General features: G+C 46.7%; 1 protein-coding gene across 3 annotated transcripts in view; it reads left to right on the forward strand.

Annotated features, from left to right (window-relative positions):
- Positions 1–17,410, forward strand: part of SOBP (sine oculis binding protein homolog) — a 158,441-nt gene extending 141,031 nt beyond the window's left edge. For 2 of the 3 annotated variants that reach the window (XM_053913585.2, XM_053913586.2), the window contains one exon: positions 15,269–16,931. The gene's annotated coding sequence lies outside the window, so the exon portion shown is untranslated. Of the gene's footprint in view, positions 1–15,268 lie in introns of all 3 variants that reach the window. The other variant, XM_045188651.3, reaches the window with a different exon arrangement.
- Positions 17,411–18,468: the final 1,058 nt, after the last annotated feature.

An 18,468-nucleotide genomic window follows, 5' to 3' on the forward strand; every position in this document is an offset into this window, starting at 1 on the left:
TGGATGGTGCAAGAAGGGATGCTCAGCCATCACAATTTGAGGTTTCCTTGTTCATTGATGGCTGTGCCAGTAGGAGGAGAATACTGAAAGTGAGTTCATTTCTTCTTGATTTTACACCTAAAAATTCTGCTGTCTGAAGACAGATGGCCTCAGCCTTCTCAGAGTCACCCAAATTGAAAATGCCCCTGATTTCTCCACCAGAGTAATTTCATCTGGTTAACAAAGCAGCGACTAATGGGAAGATATGGGACAAAAAAAGTGATCGCTTTCAGAAAACCAGAAAGCATTGAGAATTGTAATTTTAAACAAATTCTAATATCACTCATTCAAATGACATAAAGGGAAGAACGGGAAGGTGAAAGATTTTACTACTGTTACTGGAGTGAGAAGTGACGAGGTCGAGAATGGTGCCACTGGTCCATAAGTAGCATGGGGCCCATGGAACATAAAAGCATAAAATATATTATGGCTATTTGGATGATATATGTTTCTGAATAAAGAATCAGGTGAGGGTCTTGTGTGTGGACCTGAGTCGTTACTAAAACATTAACCTGGCTTTAGCCAATTTCAGAAGAAGTAAGATGAAATTGCCCATAGCCCCTTGAGATTAGAGAGTTCTTTTATGATGGGTCCCTCCAAGAAATTACAGCTTTTCTCTAAAGTCAGAGACACTCAGGCTTTTCCAGCTACCGCAGGGTGACAAGGAAGGTGATTTAAGACGGGAGAAGGGCCGCCTCGCCTCCAGTAAATCACACGTGCTCTTGCCTTGTGTAGTTCCGTGGCGCCCACCCGCAGCACAGTCTCAGCCTGCCGTAATTCACTCACCTCCTCGGGCCCTTCCTCATTTCCTGTGCCCACGTGGTGCTGTTCTTCTGTGCCTTCAGAAACACGGCCCGTTTGTATGGTTGCGGAGTTGGAAGTGCATCTGTTAAATAAAAGACTGGATGCCTTTTGTGCCCTGACAGTGAGCACTGTTTGGTGATGAGCTAAAGCCGAAGTGGAAAGTGTTAGAAACCAAATACAAACCTGCGTTTGGTGGGTGAGGCGCAGGTGAGTGATTTTCCCACCTGCTTGTTGGTGACTCACTGTATTATTTCTCGTAGGGAAGTCTGTCAGGAACTTCAATCAGGGTTCTCCATTCTTGTCACTATGCCACCACTCGCATACTGTATAACTTTTTTTTCATGTTATATAGACTCAGGGCAGACTCTATCTTGAATCAATAATCCAGGTAGCTACAGTTATCTTCAAAGAAGTAATCATATTTGCTAGTTCTTGTCAATTTATAGTATTTTTTTCCATGGTGAAATTATTCTGTTCCTGGTTACCTGTCTTAATGGATTCGTCTTTGTTGATACAAGGACAAGTTATTTTAATAGGCAGATATTTTCCCACATGCAGAACTAATTAAGTTTAGTTGAAGATTCTAAAGGGTTGTAAACTTCTTTAATCTTCAACTTTTAAGACTCCAAATACCAGTTCTGCAGCTTCTGTTAAGCTGGGGAAAAATATCCCCCCAAATAATAAGGAAACAATGTATAAACATTTCCCAAACTATTCTATCCACAAAGAATTCCATTTATAAATGGGATACACCCTTCTCTCTTTGCCTTGGAGCTTGGGGATAACTGTTTGTATTTGCACATTTTCTGAATTTCTACAGTTTACACTTGTTTATGGTACATCAGGGAGTTCAGAGTAACCATTTGCAAATGTCTGAAAATATTTAAAGAAAATATCCCCCCTCCTCGATTTTCCAGGGAAATGACATATTCTTTTTAAGTAAAATAATCAATGGAAAAAATGTGTACCGTGAGTAACCCTTTCACCCTCACTTTTTCCATTCCTGAGAAGCAACAAGTTTATACCACTTCCCACTTTTGTGGCCCCCAGTGTTCTCATGTGTTCCTAAAACCAGAAAGAAACTAAGAGATTCTTTTCCCGGCCCCAGTTCCAAGGGGACCTCCCAGCCCCGGCAGCAGAGCTCCCTCCCACCTCAGTTTTTCTTCAGGAGAGCTGGAGGAGGCAGCTGTTGTGTTGGCTTCTCGGAGTTTAGAGTTTAATTATTAGTCTGGTCATGGAGCCGCAGTCCCAGAAAAGGCTATTTCAAGACAGGGGGAGGGGTTTGCCTCATTAGGAAAACCAAAGGGTGGAAATCACATGTAACTTTTGCCATTTCAATTTCTCTGGCCGAGAAGGTTGAGAGAGTGGTAGGTGGGCTTCCTGGGAAGTCAGGTCCATACATTTGATATATTACTATGGGTGTCACTTTTAAAGCAAGATAAAGAAGAAAAACAGAGTGAGGAGAGGAAATCCGTACAGATGGGGTGTGCAGATCCTGTGCTGGACTTCAGATTTTTAATGTTCCAGTACTTGATTATTGGAAATGTTAATGCTCTCATAATCCTTGATGTTAAAATCCTTGATGTCGGGATGCAGGTGGCTGTCCAGTTCTAGGTGTAGGTCCTTCTAAGAGGCTGCGAGAAAACCCCGGCTCTGCAGCACGCACGCGTGTGAGTGGTGAGGGCCCGGGGAGTGCTTGCTATGCTCATTTCAGACTCAGAGAGGAGAGATTTCTGGAATAAACAGTGTCAAGATCAGCCTTAGACGCATCTTGTTCAGTGCTGCTGGGACTATTTTAAACTTTATGACAAGGGGATTGAAGGAGGGCTTTAATGTGCCAGCATCTGGCTTTTGGATATTATTCCAATGCGATTATGCCAGACTAGGAAATGACATGTGTGACAGGGTATTTATTTCTTTCAGATGTAGCCACGCCCCTCCATCTTCAGCAGGGCTGGGACCAAGGTTGGGCAAGAGAAGTGCTTAGTGCACAGGCTTGAAGGAGGAACTCCCTCTCGAGGGCGTGCAAGGGCAGCCGTAGCCCTGGCCTGACGGCAGACTTTCCGGTCAGCGTGGCCGCTCTCCGAGGCCGGTCTCCTGGCTCCATGGACTAGTCTATGGGTGGCCTTTACCAGTTCCTTCTACAGGATCACGTGGAATTTAAAGACTGAGCAGATTGGGTGGTTTTGGCTTCCGTACAAAGTATGCCTTCCATCTCTGAAGGACTATCTTGTATTACCACCAAGCACTATCGAAGTTGGAGTTTTTCTTTACTCTGAGGAAGCTGAGTTAATTGCAAGTTTTCTTTCAGGCTTAGGATTTACTTTTAGCAGTTTTTGCTGGCTGTGGACCTAATATTGCGGGAGTTGTAGAATGTAGCACTAGCCTCCATAAGATTGCCTGAGTAACAAAATGCTAAAGGTTGCGCAGACCTCTCTTCAAGTCACCATGTCCTGTGAGCGCCCGCGGCAAAAGGAGGAAAGGGAAGCCAGGAAAGAAACATGAGGGATACATCCCCCGCACTTGGACTTTCAAAGTTCATACTGTGTAGTGAGACGTCGTCCTTCCGTGGAAAAACTTCCACTCTGCTGCAGAGGCCAAGGGAGTGGAATGGCTCCAGTCCGACAAGTGGGCGGCTCAGTAAACACCAGGGCGTTGCTGTGGCCGTGTCTGGGCGCGCGCCCCATTCTCCCCAGCTCCCTAGCATGCTCCTTCACCTGGAGAGAGTGTGCTTGGAATGGGGAGAGCATTCGCCTAGCTATTAACAAACCATTGCCCAGAAGGGCATTGGAAATAAGCTCCCCATCTGGTTTCCAATGAATCACCCCCTCGCCGGCCTGAGTGGCTGCCTGGGCATCATGGTTCAATCACTTACACCTACCTTCGTGCAGACAAGCATTGCGGAGGGGCAGAGGTGTTTGAAGACCAAAATACACTACAGCATGGAACACTTACCTCATGTAGTGGAACACTCACCTCCACCCCCACCACTGCCTTTGCCAGGCTCTCTTGTCACAGAGATTGTGCCAAAGGGGCAGAGGCTAGCACTCTCTTTTCCGCCCCCCTGTCCTGGGTGCTTCAGTTGCCATTTTAAATGCACAACACTTTTTCGTGTGGATGCATGTAAGAGGCCCTGCGTTTTGCATGTGTCAACCTTTTTTTAATGCCTCAAAAGCACCAAAGGAATTTATTTCAGAGAAACATATAAATTAGCTTTAAAAGATAAACAGTGTACCAGCTGGCATCAAGGAGAAGGAATAAATGCCATCTCAGATGCCAGCTCTAAACACTAACCACAGAGAGTTCACCAGATTTGTGAATTTCCACAGCATTCTGCTTGCAGAAAAAGTAGGGTGCGGTCAGGATTGAAAACGTGAGGCTGTGAACAAGAAGGGGAAACACACACAAATTGTTTCAAGGGCCATTTAAAAGATTCTAGTGAAAATCACTGGAGCAAACGCAATAACAACAAAAACTTGGAATTGGTCTCTCCTGCTTTAAAATAGCTCCCGAGTGCACTAAACATTCTTGTGTTGGAAACCAGTCAAGTCGCCTCGGAGAGCTCTTAACTCTGCGCTGCTAGGCCCGAGAGCTATGGCCTTGAGCCACCATGTGCTTGTGCAGTTTACCGTGTTGCCCGAGTGCACACCTCGGGGTAGAGAGGAGGGCCCACACGAGCAGAGCCGCCTTTCCACGCACCTGTGGAGTCAGGGCTGTGACTAACCAAAGCCCCCCGCTCCCCAGCCTCACCCCATCCAGACATGTGGCTGTCCCACTAGTTGTCTCATCATTTCCCCGTGAACCTCTGGCTTCTTGTCTTCCTTTGCTAGCAAGCTGTGCTTTGTGTTGGGTAGAAAGGGAAGTAAGAATGTAACTGATAGCACTTAAAGAACAGAAGGGAAAACATACTTTATGGACTCAATTGATATAAAACATTGACCTAACATCCAAAAACTGCAATTAAAAAGTATATCTTTCCCTCATTTGCATGGCTTACTTCCCCAGACATGTTTCTGGTATTGAAAATGAATGGTATTCCCATACAACATGTGTCTCAATTTGTAATGATATCCTCCTTGCAGCTGGCTTAGTTCTCCGAGTGTTTCTAAAATGTTACTGTCTTAAATTTGAGCCAACCTACAATAACAAATTATCTAGAAGCAAAGTGGCTAAGCTGCATTTGGTGAGAGAAGGGGAAACCCTATATTTCATTCTTCAACTCTTGTTTTGGAAATTCAGACTGTAACCTGATCATCTTCTAAAGAAATCTACACACGCACACTTTAAAAATGGTGCAGATTGGGTGATGTGGGAGCAAGAACGATCAGGTTTAAGTTGCTCTGCGAAGTTCTGCATCCCATCAATAAGCCCTTTTGATATTTTAAACCCATATTTAGAGTAATTTCAAGATATTTGGAGCACATGTGGTTAAATGTAGAACTTTGTCATTATGATTTGTTAGATGCTTATACTTTAAATATTTATAAGCCATATTTAAGTACTTTATCCGAAAGCACCCCGCCCCCACTAGCCGGCTCTAATTGAGTGGTGTCTCAGCACCATTGTGCGCAGAAGACACCGGTGAGGTCACTGCAGCACGCGTCACATTCTTCCTGCTGTCCTGGTTTTAACTCAAATGCCGTTTTTAGTAGATTCAGCTCATTTTTAAAATGTATGAAAAGTTAGAAGCAGGGTGGGTTGTCTTTGACTTTAAAAAAATTCCCCAGTCCTCCAAAGGTGAAATGTTCAACTTGAAGTTGTGTTGCGTCCACTTCTTTTTCTTACCCTAAGAGGAATTAGCAGAACTTTCCATTAGCGTGTTGGATCTGAATCCGTGTCCCTGTGAATTTCAAGTGTCACATTGTTTCTCCTAAATATCTGAGGGACAGCTTGGTGGTGGTTAGATTGAATTCTTTACTACTCACCTTGGAAACTAAGACATAGGATACTGCCTTTATCATAGATAGCCTATTTGAACACTTAGTATGGAAAAGAGGAGAGGGAACTCTTTTTTTCCAAACTCAGAATTCATGTAAGCTTAGAAGGTTATAAATTTCAAACTGACCCCAGGCCTCTGGAGCTCACACTCTTTTACGGCTGGTAAAGTACAAATTTCTCGTAAGGACGGGGGGAAAGATGCCTTTAAAAAGCTCATAAACTTGCTTGGACATCGAATAGCTCTTACCAAACAGAATTTTCATGAGTTAAGTGTAAATGAGTCAGAAACATATAGATTAAATTTCTTTTAAAATACACATGGGTTTAAAAATTAAGGCCAAAGTGCTTGGCAAAATAAGTTTTGGTTTTAGACAAACCCCAAATGTTTGAAAAAAATGGTTCTACAATTTGCCAAACCAAAAATATATCCAGGTCCCTCTATTCCTCTCGTTTAATAGGATGGCATCATAAATATGAGATTTGATGTCTATTTTCCTACCCACCGAGGTTTGAGCAGCATGAATCCCAAATGCTAATTGAACAACTATGAAAAATATTTTGAGAAAAAAACATAACTTTGCACATGAAGATGCGGGGCCACCGGTTCAGGGTTCTAGCTCTGATTTAACAGCACCCTCACTGTCTGATCATCGGATCGCCTTGTTCTCTGTCGTGTGTGTGTGTGCGGCCTATGCACAGGAATACGGTTTTTAAAAATCCTAAATTTAGAGTTCTTAAGTTATAATTAACTCACCTACTACAGTGCACAAAACTAGATAAACTCCTAATTATATCCGAATCCGGAAAGTCAGTCCCTTTCACTTATTTGTGGTTCAGGGATGGTCTTCATTCACTTCCCTAGAGGATCAAACTGACAGTATTGAACATGACTCTGTGCAGGTCCCATAAAGCAGGTGACTTGGAATTAGGTTCTAGCACGGGGGAGGGGCACGGACTGGCAGTCGGGAGTGCAGGAATAAGGGATGCATTGGGATGTCAAAAGCCATGGATGCTGAGAAGAGCACGTCACCTTAGAGTTGACTGTCCCCTTCCCTTGGCTGGAGCAAAGGGTTCGACCGCAGACAGGGAGGAGCAGGGGCGGAGCAGGCAGGTAGAGGAGCAGGAGGTTGCAGAATTTGTGCTCCACGCGTTAGGCAACAGCAGCACTGTGACCTGGAGCAGAGGAGCAATGGGGTGGAGTCTGCGTGTGAGAACAATTACTTTAGCAGCTGCTCGCAGACCGAAAGGAAGCAGGAGAGAGACTGGCATCACTGAAGCTGATGGCTGCATTCTGATGGCAGGCCAGTTACCAGAGGGTCGTTCTCCACATTGTGGAAGGTTACCCTTACAGTGTGAGAGGCGGAGGCAGCCACATCTATGTTACAAGTATGTACAGATATTGTGGCAATGCGGTGGGAGGAAGAACTCCCTTCTGCGTGCCCTGATAGGACCTGGGAGGCTTCATAGCACACCATGGAAGGAAACCTCACAACACCAGAGCATTCTAAAGTCCACTCAAGACATGCTGGCTGGGCCCCAACTGCCACAGAAACAGGCTCCGCCCTCTCACCCACCAGCTGCCCTGAGCCTTGGGCCAGCAGGGGAGGAATGGCTAGGTGGGGACTGTGGTGTGGTGCGCAGAGGCAGCCACCTAGAGGACTTCCCTGCTAGTGGGCACAGAGACCGGACAGCGGCCACAGCAATGCCCAAAGCCCAGTCCTTGGACCAAAGAGCCATCACAAGGCTCGGCTCGCTTGCTTTACCTCAGACACCTTCAGAGATCTGCGCAGAATCTGAACCAGGCCCTCCCTAGGCCTACAGGTCCTTTAAAGGAAATTTGCTAACTTTTGGAGATGTCCTTTTATCTTTCTTGACTTCCCAGGCTGTAGCCCTCCTGCAGCTGCTACATGTGGCAGCAGAGGCTGCCAGTAGTGAGGGGAGGCAGCAGTGTGGTTTCGTGGATAAGAGCGTCAGCCTTGGCATTGAGCTCGCCTGGGTTCAGATCCCAGCAGAGCTGCTGGCTAGGTGAGGGAGAATGTGATTGAGCCTCTCCGAGCTTTAGTCTCCAGGTCCTGAGTGACAGTGACGGTGCTGTGTGGGACAGGTAAGAAAACTCGGAGAGAGTGGCACGTCACAGGCATCCTAGCAGTGGCGGTCGCTGTCCTGTTGGAAAGGCTGTGGCTCCTGGGAGGAGAGCACGGGGATGAAGAGAGACCTGCTGGGATTTGAAAAGCAGCTGTGTCGAGTACCAGCTGTGAGCATTTGGACAAGTTTTGTGACCTCTTTGTGCCTGCATTTTTAATTAATCATTGTAACAGCTAGTAGTTAGTGAGCATTTTCTACATGTACGCATGCCCACAATGACCCTATGGGGATACCATTATTAAACCCATTTTACAGATGGAGAAACTGAGGCACAGAGAAGCCCTCTCCTCCCCAGTGTCATTGGCTAGTAAATGGCAGCACTGGGATCTGACTGGTGGCCTGGCTCCAGAGTCTCCATCTTGTGAGGCCTTCTCAGAGGTCTCGCAAAGCCTCTGAGGATGTCGCATACACACCCACAGAAATGAGGATGATGGCCACTGCTTCGTAGTGTGGTCAGGCTCCAGTGTAAATAGTGTAAGTTTAAATGCCCAGGAGGTGCCTGGCACACAGTAGGTGCTTGATGAGAATTGTCTTGGTGGCCCCTGCAGCCCAGCACCTCTTCTCTCGGACGTGTCATTACACCTCCATGCCATCAGCCTTGGAGGGGAGGGGACCTCCCCAGAGATGCTTGTAAGATGTCTGGCTCCACTTTAACGAGTAGGTACCAGGACCGAGCAAATGCTCAAGGTCACAGAGTGGTGCAGCCAGGATTAGAACCTGAGTCGTCATTGGCCTTTCCCCTCAGTGGGACACTGGATACGACCAAAGCTGCTTGAGTTACACACCCTGTGCCAAGGACCAGAGTCGTATTTTTGCCACCAGCTACATTGCTCCCTCGCACCGGACGGCTGAGTTCAGAGAGGAGATTGGTTGTACCTGAATGTCCGGGGTTGAAGGGCTGCAGAAAAGCAATTATTAACCACACTCCCCGTCTCCTTGCCTGTTGGGGGGGTGGGCACAGCAGGGAATCAGGATGCTCGCTCTTATTTTTTACAGTGCAGTTTTCAGGAACACACAGTTGCCCTCTCTCCCTGCTAATGGGCTGGCTGGAAAGAATAGGTCCAGCGTCAGGAACACCACACTTCCAGGCCTCGTCTAACACCTCGCGATCTGTTATCGATCTGTAGTCTGTAGCCACTTGCCACATAAAGCTGCTTTTCTCTCTGAGTTCTTTCTTTTTCTTTGTTTAAACTTAGCATGCCTGTGTTCACATAAGATAGATAGAGAAATAAAAAACTCAGTCTTAACACAGTGAACATTGGCTTTTTTTCTTTTCTTTTCTTTTCTTTTTTTTTTGTGCCGGGCAGAATTTGGGAATGCATATGAAGCAGCATCAGCTAGTTTGTGTATCGGTGGGACTTGAATGAAACCGTAATTATTTCTTTTATTTAAATAACTTCTTAGAGTTCTCTTTTGCAAAGCAAGGGAAGCTGAACTGTGTGTGTCTCTAGTGTCCCTTACAGCTGTGGCATTCGGACCCTCTTGTCAGGTCTAGGGGAGAGAGGAAACCTGGACTAGGGGGCAGCAGCCCTTGGAGGGGAGTGTGGACATCGAGGTCGTAGGAGCTGACTCCAGTCCAGCTTTGCCCCTTTCTAGCAGTGACCTTGACCAAGTAATTTCCTTAACCTTCCCGGGAAAGTTTCCTCATCTATAAAACGGGGATGATAACCAATACTTCAGTAATACTGTCGTTTCAATGAAAAAAATGTGTAAGTGAAATAAGGATATAACGGTGCCCAGCACAGTATTTGACATAACGTAGGTGCTGAGTACGATTCGGCTCCTTTCTCTGAGAACGCTGCAGAGTGCCACACCATCAGAGGACATGCTCGGTGCCGAAAGCCAAGGGGCGTCAAGCTCTAGGCTCGTCTTCAAAATTTTGTGCAGACCATCAGCTACATCGTGTCATTCTTTACTATTTTTCTCTTGTGAATGGGTGTAACCACCTGCTACAGCGCCTTTGTAAAAATGCACACTGCTAGTCATAAATCCCTCCGCACTTTTAGGAAAGACCCAGAGACCGGGTCAGTGGGTTTGCTTGAAATCCCAGGTTCCAGAAAGGATTTGAGGGAGTTAAAGAGGGTCAATCGATGCACTGCCCAGGTGAAGACACTTTTATGAGTGCACAAGTGGGGGCTCCACGGCTCAGGATTCTTTGTCTGCCAGAAACTTCCAGAGGTCAGCAAGGAAGAGCAGCGATGACTTGTAAGAATAAACAGACCTCTCTCACCATTTAACTAGTAGAATCAGCTAAGCGAAGAGAACCAAAATTTTAGTTTATAAAACAAAGAATTAAAGATGGCGTTATCCCAGTAGGAGGTCTTGTATGATTGTGATTTTTATTGATTAAATAATAAAATAAGAGCCCTGGCTGGCGTGGCTCAGTGGATTAAGTGCCAGCCTGCGAACCAGAGGGTCGCCAGTTCAATTCGCAGTCAGGGCACATGCCTGGGTTGCAGGCCAGGTCCAGTAGGAGACGTGCCTGAGGCAACCACGCATGGATGTTTCTCTCCCTCTCTTTCTCCCTTCCTCTCTCTCTAAAAATAAATAAATAAAATCTTTTTTTTAAAGAATAAAATAAGAGATATTGCTAAAGAAGAAAATTATTTTTTAAAAAGAAAAGCCTGTGGTTAAATTTCTTTTTTAAAAAATACACATGAGCCTTAGCTCGTCAGAGCCACGACGTGAGCAGCAAGGGGGGTGGGAGGACGAAGCTGTGGTTCGGCCCAGAGCCTAGCAATGAGTTAAGCTGAAGCTGACCCACGGTCCCCACACCCCTGTCCTCACCGTGGGTTGTTTTCCATAACAGTCATGCTAGTAGGGGGAGGGATTTTTTTTAATGACTATCATCAATTAATGAACTATAAGAAAAGAGATGCCACTCACTTCATAAATAAAAATGCTTTCTATTTTGATCAAAGCCATTCTACAACTCTTCTGGAAGCCATGGTTGACAGGGAGAGAGAGAACCTTTTTTTTTTTTTTTTTTTTTTGGCAAAACCTAGCCAAGTCATAGCTCTTTCTGGGATGGGCTTGGTTGGGAGACCACTATCTGGCATCGCACTTGGGTTTATCAGCCGATGCAGGTGGCTCTGTTCATTGACCGCAGGGCTCTACCCTTTTGAGTGTCCCAGAATAGCTGCAGCTACCTGAGAACAGTCTAGTCCTCGGGGACTCGTTATTGTCCCAGATAAACAGCATGGCTGAAGCCAGCACTTAATGGCTGTGTTTAACCATGATAAGTGATGGGTCGACGTGCCTGAGTGAGTGGCGTCACTGGGAGGGCCTGGGTAATTGGACAAAGGCAGGTCGGCTTGGCAACAGGCATTTCTTGCACATCACAGAATTGGTGCCACGGGATTTGGGACTGCTGGGAGTAAATACGAACAGACACGGGGAGCTTGCCCGCTAAGCAGGTAAGACAGAACAGTCTGCTGGATTTCATCATGCTAATTACAAAGGTATTTGAGGAAGGAAAGAAGAGTAAAAGTTTGGAAAATGGATTAAGTTCATCGAAGCAGGTGTCCTGGGAGAGGTGGACTGCGCACCACCGAGGAACCGACTTGGGACAGAGACTAAGACAGGCATTTTCCCCAGGACACACATTTATTTTGGTGAGCCGTTGGAAGACTCCTTTTAAGTGCAGCCTGCAGAGTCTTAGGCAGTAAAGGCCAAAGAAGAAAAGGAAGGAATGGCTACATTTTGGCAGTGTCAGCTGAAAGAATGTATTAGTACTCAGGCACAATTGTGTTCTCTATAATTCTCTGAACATCCTTATGTGATAAAGGGGGATGAATAGTGCGATCACATTCTCAGCGGTGCTTTCCTGCCGAAAAGGAAAAGTGCCCAGTGGACAGAGGCTCTCTCCGTGCATTGGATGTGCAGTCGCGATCCCACGAGGAAGATGTGGAACCATAGGAACTCCGCTTCGTTCCTATGGCCAAAAGGGGCAAGTGGGCCTGGGATTCTGAAGGCACCTTGCTGGCGACCACGTGTGGTGGTGCTGGTCTTCACACGCAGTACATACATGGTATATGGGACGAAGAATGTGCGGTGATGTTCCATGGAACAGCGCCCTGGGTTGTTCTGCCTTCAGACAGACCCCCAGTGCAGAGGAAAACCCAAATGTGAGGCACAACTATAGCCCCTTCTGCAGAACCCCTTGCCTTGAGGGATGTTCCATAAATCTCTACCAGAGGTGTGCGTGTGGTTAATAGAGACTCTCTCTGAAACTTTGAACTTTGGGGTCCAAAAATTAAGTCTCCTTTACACACTGATAATAGGTTAATATCCAACTGCTCAAGTTTATAATCCTCCATACTTGGGACTGGCTTTGGTACAAACATCCTACAATCACAGAATATGAGAGATGGAAGGTATAATAGAAAATCTCACCCAGGCCCCCATTTCACAGAGAAGGAATCAAGGCTTGGGGAGGTTAAGGAATAGGTCTAAGGTCACACCGCTGGTTAGGGGTCACACCAGATTGTAGCTTGAGTGTCTGTCTTACTTACTGTGCTATTTTACCCTTTGCTCACACCAAGAAATGTAGGCAGAGAGGACGGATTTTCCATAGGATCCCTCTGCTTGGCTAGGGCAAAGCTGGGACTGGCTTCAGGCTCTGGAACTTCGTGCCGTGATCACTCTTTAAAGCTCCAGGCTTGCTTCCTCTCCACCCTTGAGTTGCCTACCAAGGACTCTCAGGAAGGTGAAGCCCACGTGCGGTTCTTCAGTCTATCCCTGTGTGTCGACGAGGGGACTGCTCTGAACCCGGGCCAGAAGAACAAGTGAGGATGACTTCAGAGCCAGCCCCCTCCTCAAAAGTTTTCAGCAGAAAGAGACTTGTACTGCCACCATCTGGCCCTCGAGGGTGTCCTAGACGTGGCAAAGAGATGGCGGTTGGGAAGGAAGTGGCACAAATTGCTTTGCCATTCTTGAAAATCAGCTCGGTGCGAGGCGGCTTTCAGAGCAGCGGGAGTGGGGCTGCAAAAATAGAGTGTGGTGCAGCTGCAGCCTTTAGAACTTTGGGGAAAACACGTATTATTTACCAGACAATAATAGATACCAGAGAATAATAACGATTATTATAGTGTTTGGGATGGCAAATGCTGTAGTTAAGGGTCCAGAATGGCTCTCATTATAATCCCGTTTTCCCAGTCCCTTAGAAAAGCCTTGAAATTTTCTCCAAGTAGGCCGATGCTGCCCATGTTTGGCCCTGGTCCAAAGGTGATCTGAATATAAAGAAACTTATTTGAGAAGTAACCCTCCTTTGGGGGGTCACGATTCCATTAAAGAGCAAGAGCTACGTCCTTGGAAAAGCAGTTGCAGCATTCTTGAGTAATTCAAAATGGTGGTGTTTCCGAGTCACTGGAAGAAAGTTGTAAACATTTTTTTCCCCTTTTCCTTTTTTAAAGAAAGGATTCGGAGGCCCCCTCTGACTATAAAATTTGATCCCTTTTGGTCCCAAGCTCAGAAGTGGGGATGGTTTCCCTCCTTCCACAGCAAGTTTCAGGCTGCGCCCCCCAAATGAAAAAGAGTTGTCCCCAGAAGAAGCTACACTTGCGTCTTCGGGTTTCTTTGTCGTCTCTGAGGCTCCTTCCCAATCCTCTGCGGTCTCTCGTTTGAGGGTGGCTCTTGGTGTTTCTGTTTTTGTATCCTTTCTTGCTGCTGTCTCATTCTAAAAGAAGGAAGGGAGGAAGGAAAGAAAGAAATCAAAGTGAGCTCTTTATTCAGAGATAAACATCCACATTTCCAAATCAGACCATGCCAAATAAAAATGTTTCCATGGCCTTATAATTCCACCCCCATTGCATATTTGTGGTGTTTTGCATGTTCACTTTGGTTATTTAATGCGCATAGTAAGTGCACACAGCTCTGGTGATTTAGTGTGATTTGGGGAACTCAGGCATTTCCTGTCATGTACATTTAGACTTTCAAACCTTGTTTTGGGTTGATCATTATTATCATTACCATTAACACCGGGGTCTGGAAAGCAGGGTTCAAAGCACGAGCTTGCACTTAGCGCTCCCGGCGGGCACTTACTCCTCCGCACACCTGTGCTAAGTTCCTGCTGCAGACACTGAGCAGGCTTCCAGGTCTCGCTGTGGCCTCCACCTCTTCACCTATAAAATGAGGAAATTATAGTATGTTATCTCTGGGGCCCCTTCAAGTTCTAAACTCTCACCTCTCTGATATTATTTGTTCATTGTTCTAGGAATAACCTCAGCAGCTATAAAGATGTTTATGAGTCCTCTGTCACTGCCTCAGCTGGCCAAATTTTACCCATGCACATGTCTGACATTCCCATTGACTGGCAGGAAGAAAAAGGTCCTGTTTGGGGGCATGGGGGACCAGAGCTGCTTGACCCTCATTCATCCGGCAAATGTGTGTTGAGCTGAACTAGGAACTGGGAGAGAGATGTGAGCAAAATAGACACAGCCGCAGACCTCAGGGACGTCATAGTTGAGTTGGCAGACTTCTAAATGGCTGCTTATTGAGAGTGACGGAGTGTCCTTAGGAAGGTACATTTTAAACCAAGGGACTGTTAGTAAATGAAATAAACCAGTAGGGACAGTGAGGCAGAGCCTAATGCCTGCAGTGAAAGTTGGGGTGGGAGTTTCCCAGAAACTTACTTTGCTGGTGACCAATGCTGTTCAGACCCTGTGCCCCAGGACCCCAAGGCCTGGCTGGTTTCTAGCCTTCCAGTCCCGAGCTGCTGTTTGGTTTTGATGTGAAGAGATCTGAATGGCTCACCTTTGTCAGGCAAGACCCACAGAGGGGGCGTGTTTTCCAGCTCAGCCGCCTCTGTAAGAAATCTCTGAAGAGAAGTCCCTATGTCCACAGTAATGTTTCCTGGTCTGAGAAGTGAATCTCTTGGCTTTCCTCCCCTGCAGCAACCCTCAGGGCTGTTGCCTGGAGTACAGGGGTGAGATCTGGAGCTCCGGGGTCTTGTGGTGACCTTGCCTGGCTTTGAGGTGACCTTGGCAACTCAAAAGACCTCCTGCCAGTGGGAGCCGTGATGTGGAGGGTGAAAGTTGCCCAGTCGAAAAGGATGCCGTCGTGGTCTTCAGGGCAGGGTGTGGCACACCATGCTCGTTGTATTCCATAAAGTGATTCAAGTTTCATCTGCTCACACAAAGCTGGCAGGGCTGACCCTGAGCAGAAACGTGAATGAAAGTCATGCCGAAGGCAGGCTGTGCTGCCTTAATTCTGGGGAGTCATTGCAGGCCTGACCTCCCTGCTGGAGAGAGTGCTTCTCCGCCTCGCGCCTGGGATCTCCCCAACCCGGGGGAGGGGAGGTTTGGTCCAGTGGATTCTGACGGCCCCTTCTCCTCTTTTCCAGGAACACTCACACACAGGGTACCTTGCATGGAGAAAGGGCGCAGAGCAAGCCATGTCACGACATCCAATGACACCAGCTGGTCAGCTCACCACCCCCTCTGGCTAAAACTCAAGCAAATAAAGCTGCTTCCTGTCATTAAGCATCTCGGGGGAAGCAGCCCTCCCTCGGTGGCCTCTAGCCCAGAGAAGCCAGCACGTCTTGGACCCGGCAAGCAGGCCCAGCCTTCCTGCTGCCTCCATCTCTGCTTCTCCCCAGAGGAACTTAGGGATTTCGCCCTTGGTTTTAAAAAACAAAACAAAGCACCAACAAGCCACAAGGACCAATGTAGGTATTCTCCCCGCTCCACCCTCCAGGCTCAGAGGGTGAGGCTGGAAGATAATACGGATTTGAAAACAAAAATCTTTTTTTATACTTTTTAAAAACTGCTGTGGTTTTGCTGCTACACGAAGAATTGTGATTTGCATTGTACGGTTTCGGGCCTATACTGTTCACGTTTCGACGGCGGAAAGGGGTCGCACTGGAGTCCCGGCACTTCAGGTTCATCTCTGTCCTGCCCAGGATGCACTTTTAAATGAAGAGTTAGAATATTTTATTGGCTGATATACTTTTCTTGTTATTTTTACAAAGGCCACCTTTATCCTTTTTAATGCCATATTTTCAGTGTTACACTTTTATGGCTTTTAATTTTCGATTTGACAGATGTAAGAAGCAGCATGAATAGTTTATACTGTGGTTTTTCAGAGACCGAATGCCAAGAGAACTCGGTAAATGTTTATTCTTCTCAGCTTTCTCTTTAAATTCCCCTAAATAGCGCCCCATTTGGGAACAGAGCAAGAGTGTTGAACTGAAGACCAAAATGCCCTCAAGGTGTAAAATAATCCAAGGGGGGATATTTGCTGGGCGTCACGAAAGACTTGGATGAAATTTCAGCCCTGATGGTTTTCGGTGATCCAGGAAGTCAATGAAGCAATCTCTCCATACGCAGAGCCCTTTCATGATAATTAGAATGGTATGGACGAACCAATGAAAACAAGAGGGAAAGTGAGAAAGATCACCCATGATTCTGTTTCACTGTTTGCTTTCTCCTGTCATGGGTAAGAGAAATGTGCAATTCGATCCTCAATCAGTGGGTGGAGGATAACAGGGTAGATTTTCTTGTGTGCACTTGTACAGTCGTAGCTGCGAGTCCAGGAGTCCTCTAGCGCATGTGTACTGGCACTGAGTCGGTGAGACAGTTGTGGAGTATCCCATTCTGATGAGTACAGAAAAAAGGAAAAAAAAGAAAAAAGAAGAAAAAAATCCAAAAAAGAAGAAAACAAACAAAAAAAATTAAATCACCTTGTGATTCAGTGTATCTGTTTACTAACTCAAATAAAGCAATTGTTCCCTCTGGAGGGGTCCATGTGCCCCCGCCTAGGAGGCGGCCGAGCCGGCTGCAGGAGGGGTGACGGCGGGCGGGTGGCGAGGCCGAGTCAGTGTCACGCTGGCCTTGAAGCACCACAGGCCGGTGGATGCGGTGTACATACTGTATTTCTATATTCTCCTTTGTACAGAGTCACTTAACAAGTCAAGCTACTGTTTTACAGGTGCTCCTTATTTATTAGAGCTGTGAGAGCTTGGGGGACACACCTGGCGAGCGAGCTCGCTTTTTAAAAATGAAATTGGGGGGCAGGGGGGAGGGAGGTGGGTGGGAGGGGAAGCTCGCAAGCCCGGGAGAGATTTATAAAAGTGAACAAAAGGAAAACTTCCAGCACCAGATTAAACCACCCAACCCCCCCAACACCACCCCCTCCCATGCAGGAGGCAGCAGCCCTTCCTCTGGGTGCTCATTTCCCTGCGGGGCTCCCAACATTCTCCTGTCTCCCTGACCGGTGTCAGATTCATCAAACAAAAATAAATCTCTAAGAAAAAAATGCACTTACATGGGCTTATTTGGCTTTTCTCATTATTATGACTTGTTGTTATTGTCCTTGTCACTGAATGTGTTCATTTCTCTCCTCCAGGGAAAATTTTTTTTAAAAGAAATCTAGTAAGTTGGAAAGGATGTGGAAATATAGGGGTGACGCTGCCCTTCCCCACCTGCCACGGGTCACCCTTCTTCTTCAGCAGACAAGAGCCCTCCGGTCTCGGAGGGCCCGCTGCTGACCACGTGCAGTGCGTGTGGAGTGAGTTCCTGGGCCTGTGCTCCCAGGCTTCGCGTGAAAGGCTGAAAAAGCCCCCTCTAAAATGCAAAGCTCGTTCATGGCCTCCTTCCTACCAGTGTATTGTCTCACCATGTGGTGGGGGGGCTGCTTTGTTTAGCTTTATGTGAATGGGGTGGGCCAGTCGGTTTTTCTTTCATGCCTGAATCAAGTAATTGAATACATAGTTCTAGTCAACGTAGACCTCATGTGGTCCTTTTGTTGTACCTATGAAAAAACAAGCCTAGAAAGGTGAGCTGACTTGTCCAGAGCCTCACATTGACTTGGTTTAGTCGAAAAACAAGTGTTGGTTAAAAACTCAGGCACAAACAGCATTTTCCTCCAAGTGCCCATCCTGGGAGTAGGTTCTGGAGAACTCATTTGTTTCACTTGTGGAATCTCGAAGGTTCCTGGCGTGGGCTGTGTGTATGAGGACAGCCACATCAGAACCCCGAGGCCCAGCTGAGGATGTGCCAGGGGCTGGGCCACCCTGCCGTGGCTCTCTGCTGCAGAGTTCCTGATAGCTGTATTCATCTGGATTTGGCCATAGAGCCAATCATCCGGGATATTGATTTTGCTTTTGTCTGTAGTCCAAGATTGTCAAGCAAACATTTTGACCCTTCTGGAAACAAAAGACACCTTTGTTGCAACATGAAAAGATTCCGCAGCATCTCGTTAGACATCAGTGCACCTCTTCCTCCTTCTCTTACTTAGGCTCTGTGTTCCCTGAGCGCACAGTCCTCCTGGGCTAGCAAAACTGTGTGTAAAGAGAAATAGAGATAAGAACACAAACAACTACTAGCCTGTTTTGAGCACATGTTATTAGCCTCATTTAATATTCACAGTAACCCTGTGAGGAAGGTCCTGTTATTTTCTGTTTACTACCTATGAAGAAGCAGAAGCTCAATGAGTTTAGTATCTCCCAGGGTCATACAGGCAGTGTATTGCAGAATGGGATTCAGACCCAGGAGGTTTGGTGCCAGAGGTCACACATCCAACCCGGAGAAAGATGGTTGACAT

Source organism: Desmodus rotundus, chromosome 11 (assembly GCF_022682495.2).
Source record: "Desmodus rotundus isolate HL8 chromosome 11, HLdesRot8A.1, whole genome shotgun sequence".
Lineage (NCBI taxonomy): Eukaryota > Metazoa > Chordata > Mammalia > Chiroptera > Phyllostomidae > Desmodus > Desmodus rotundus.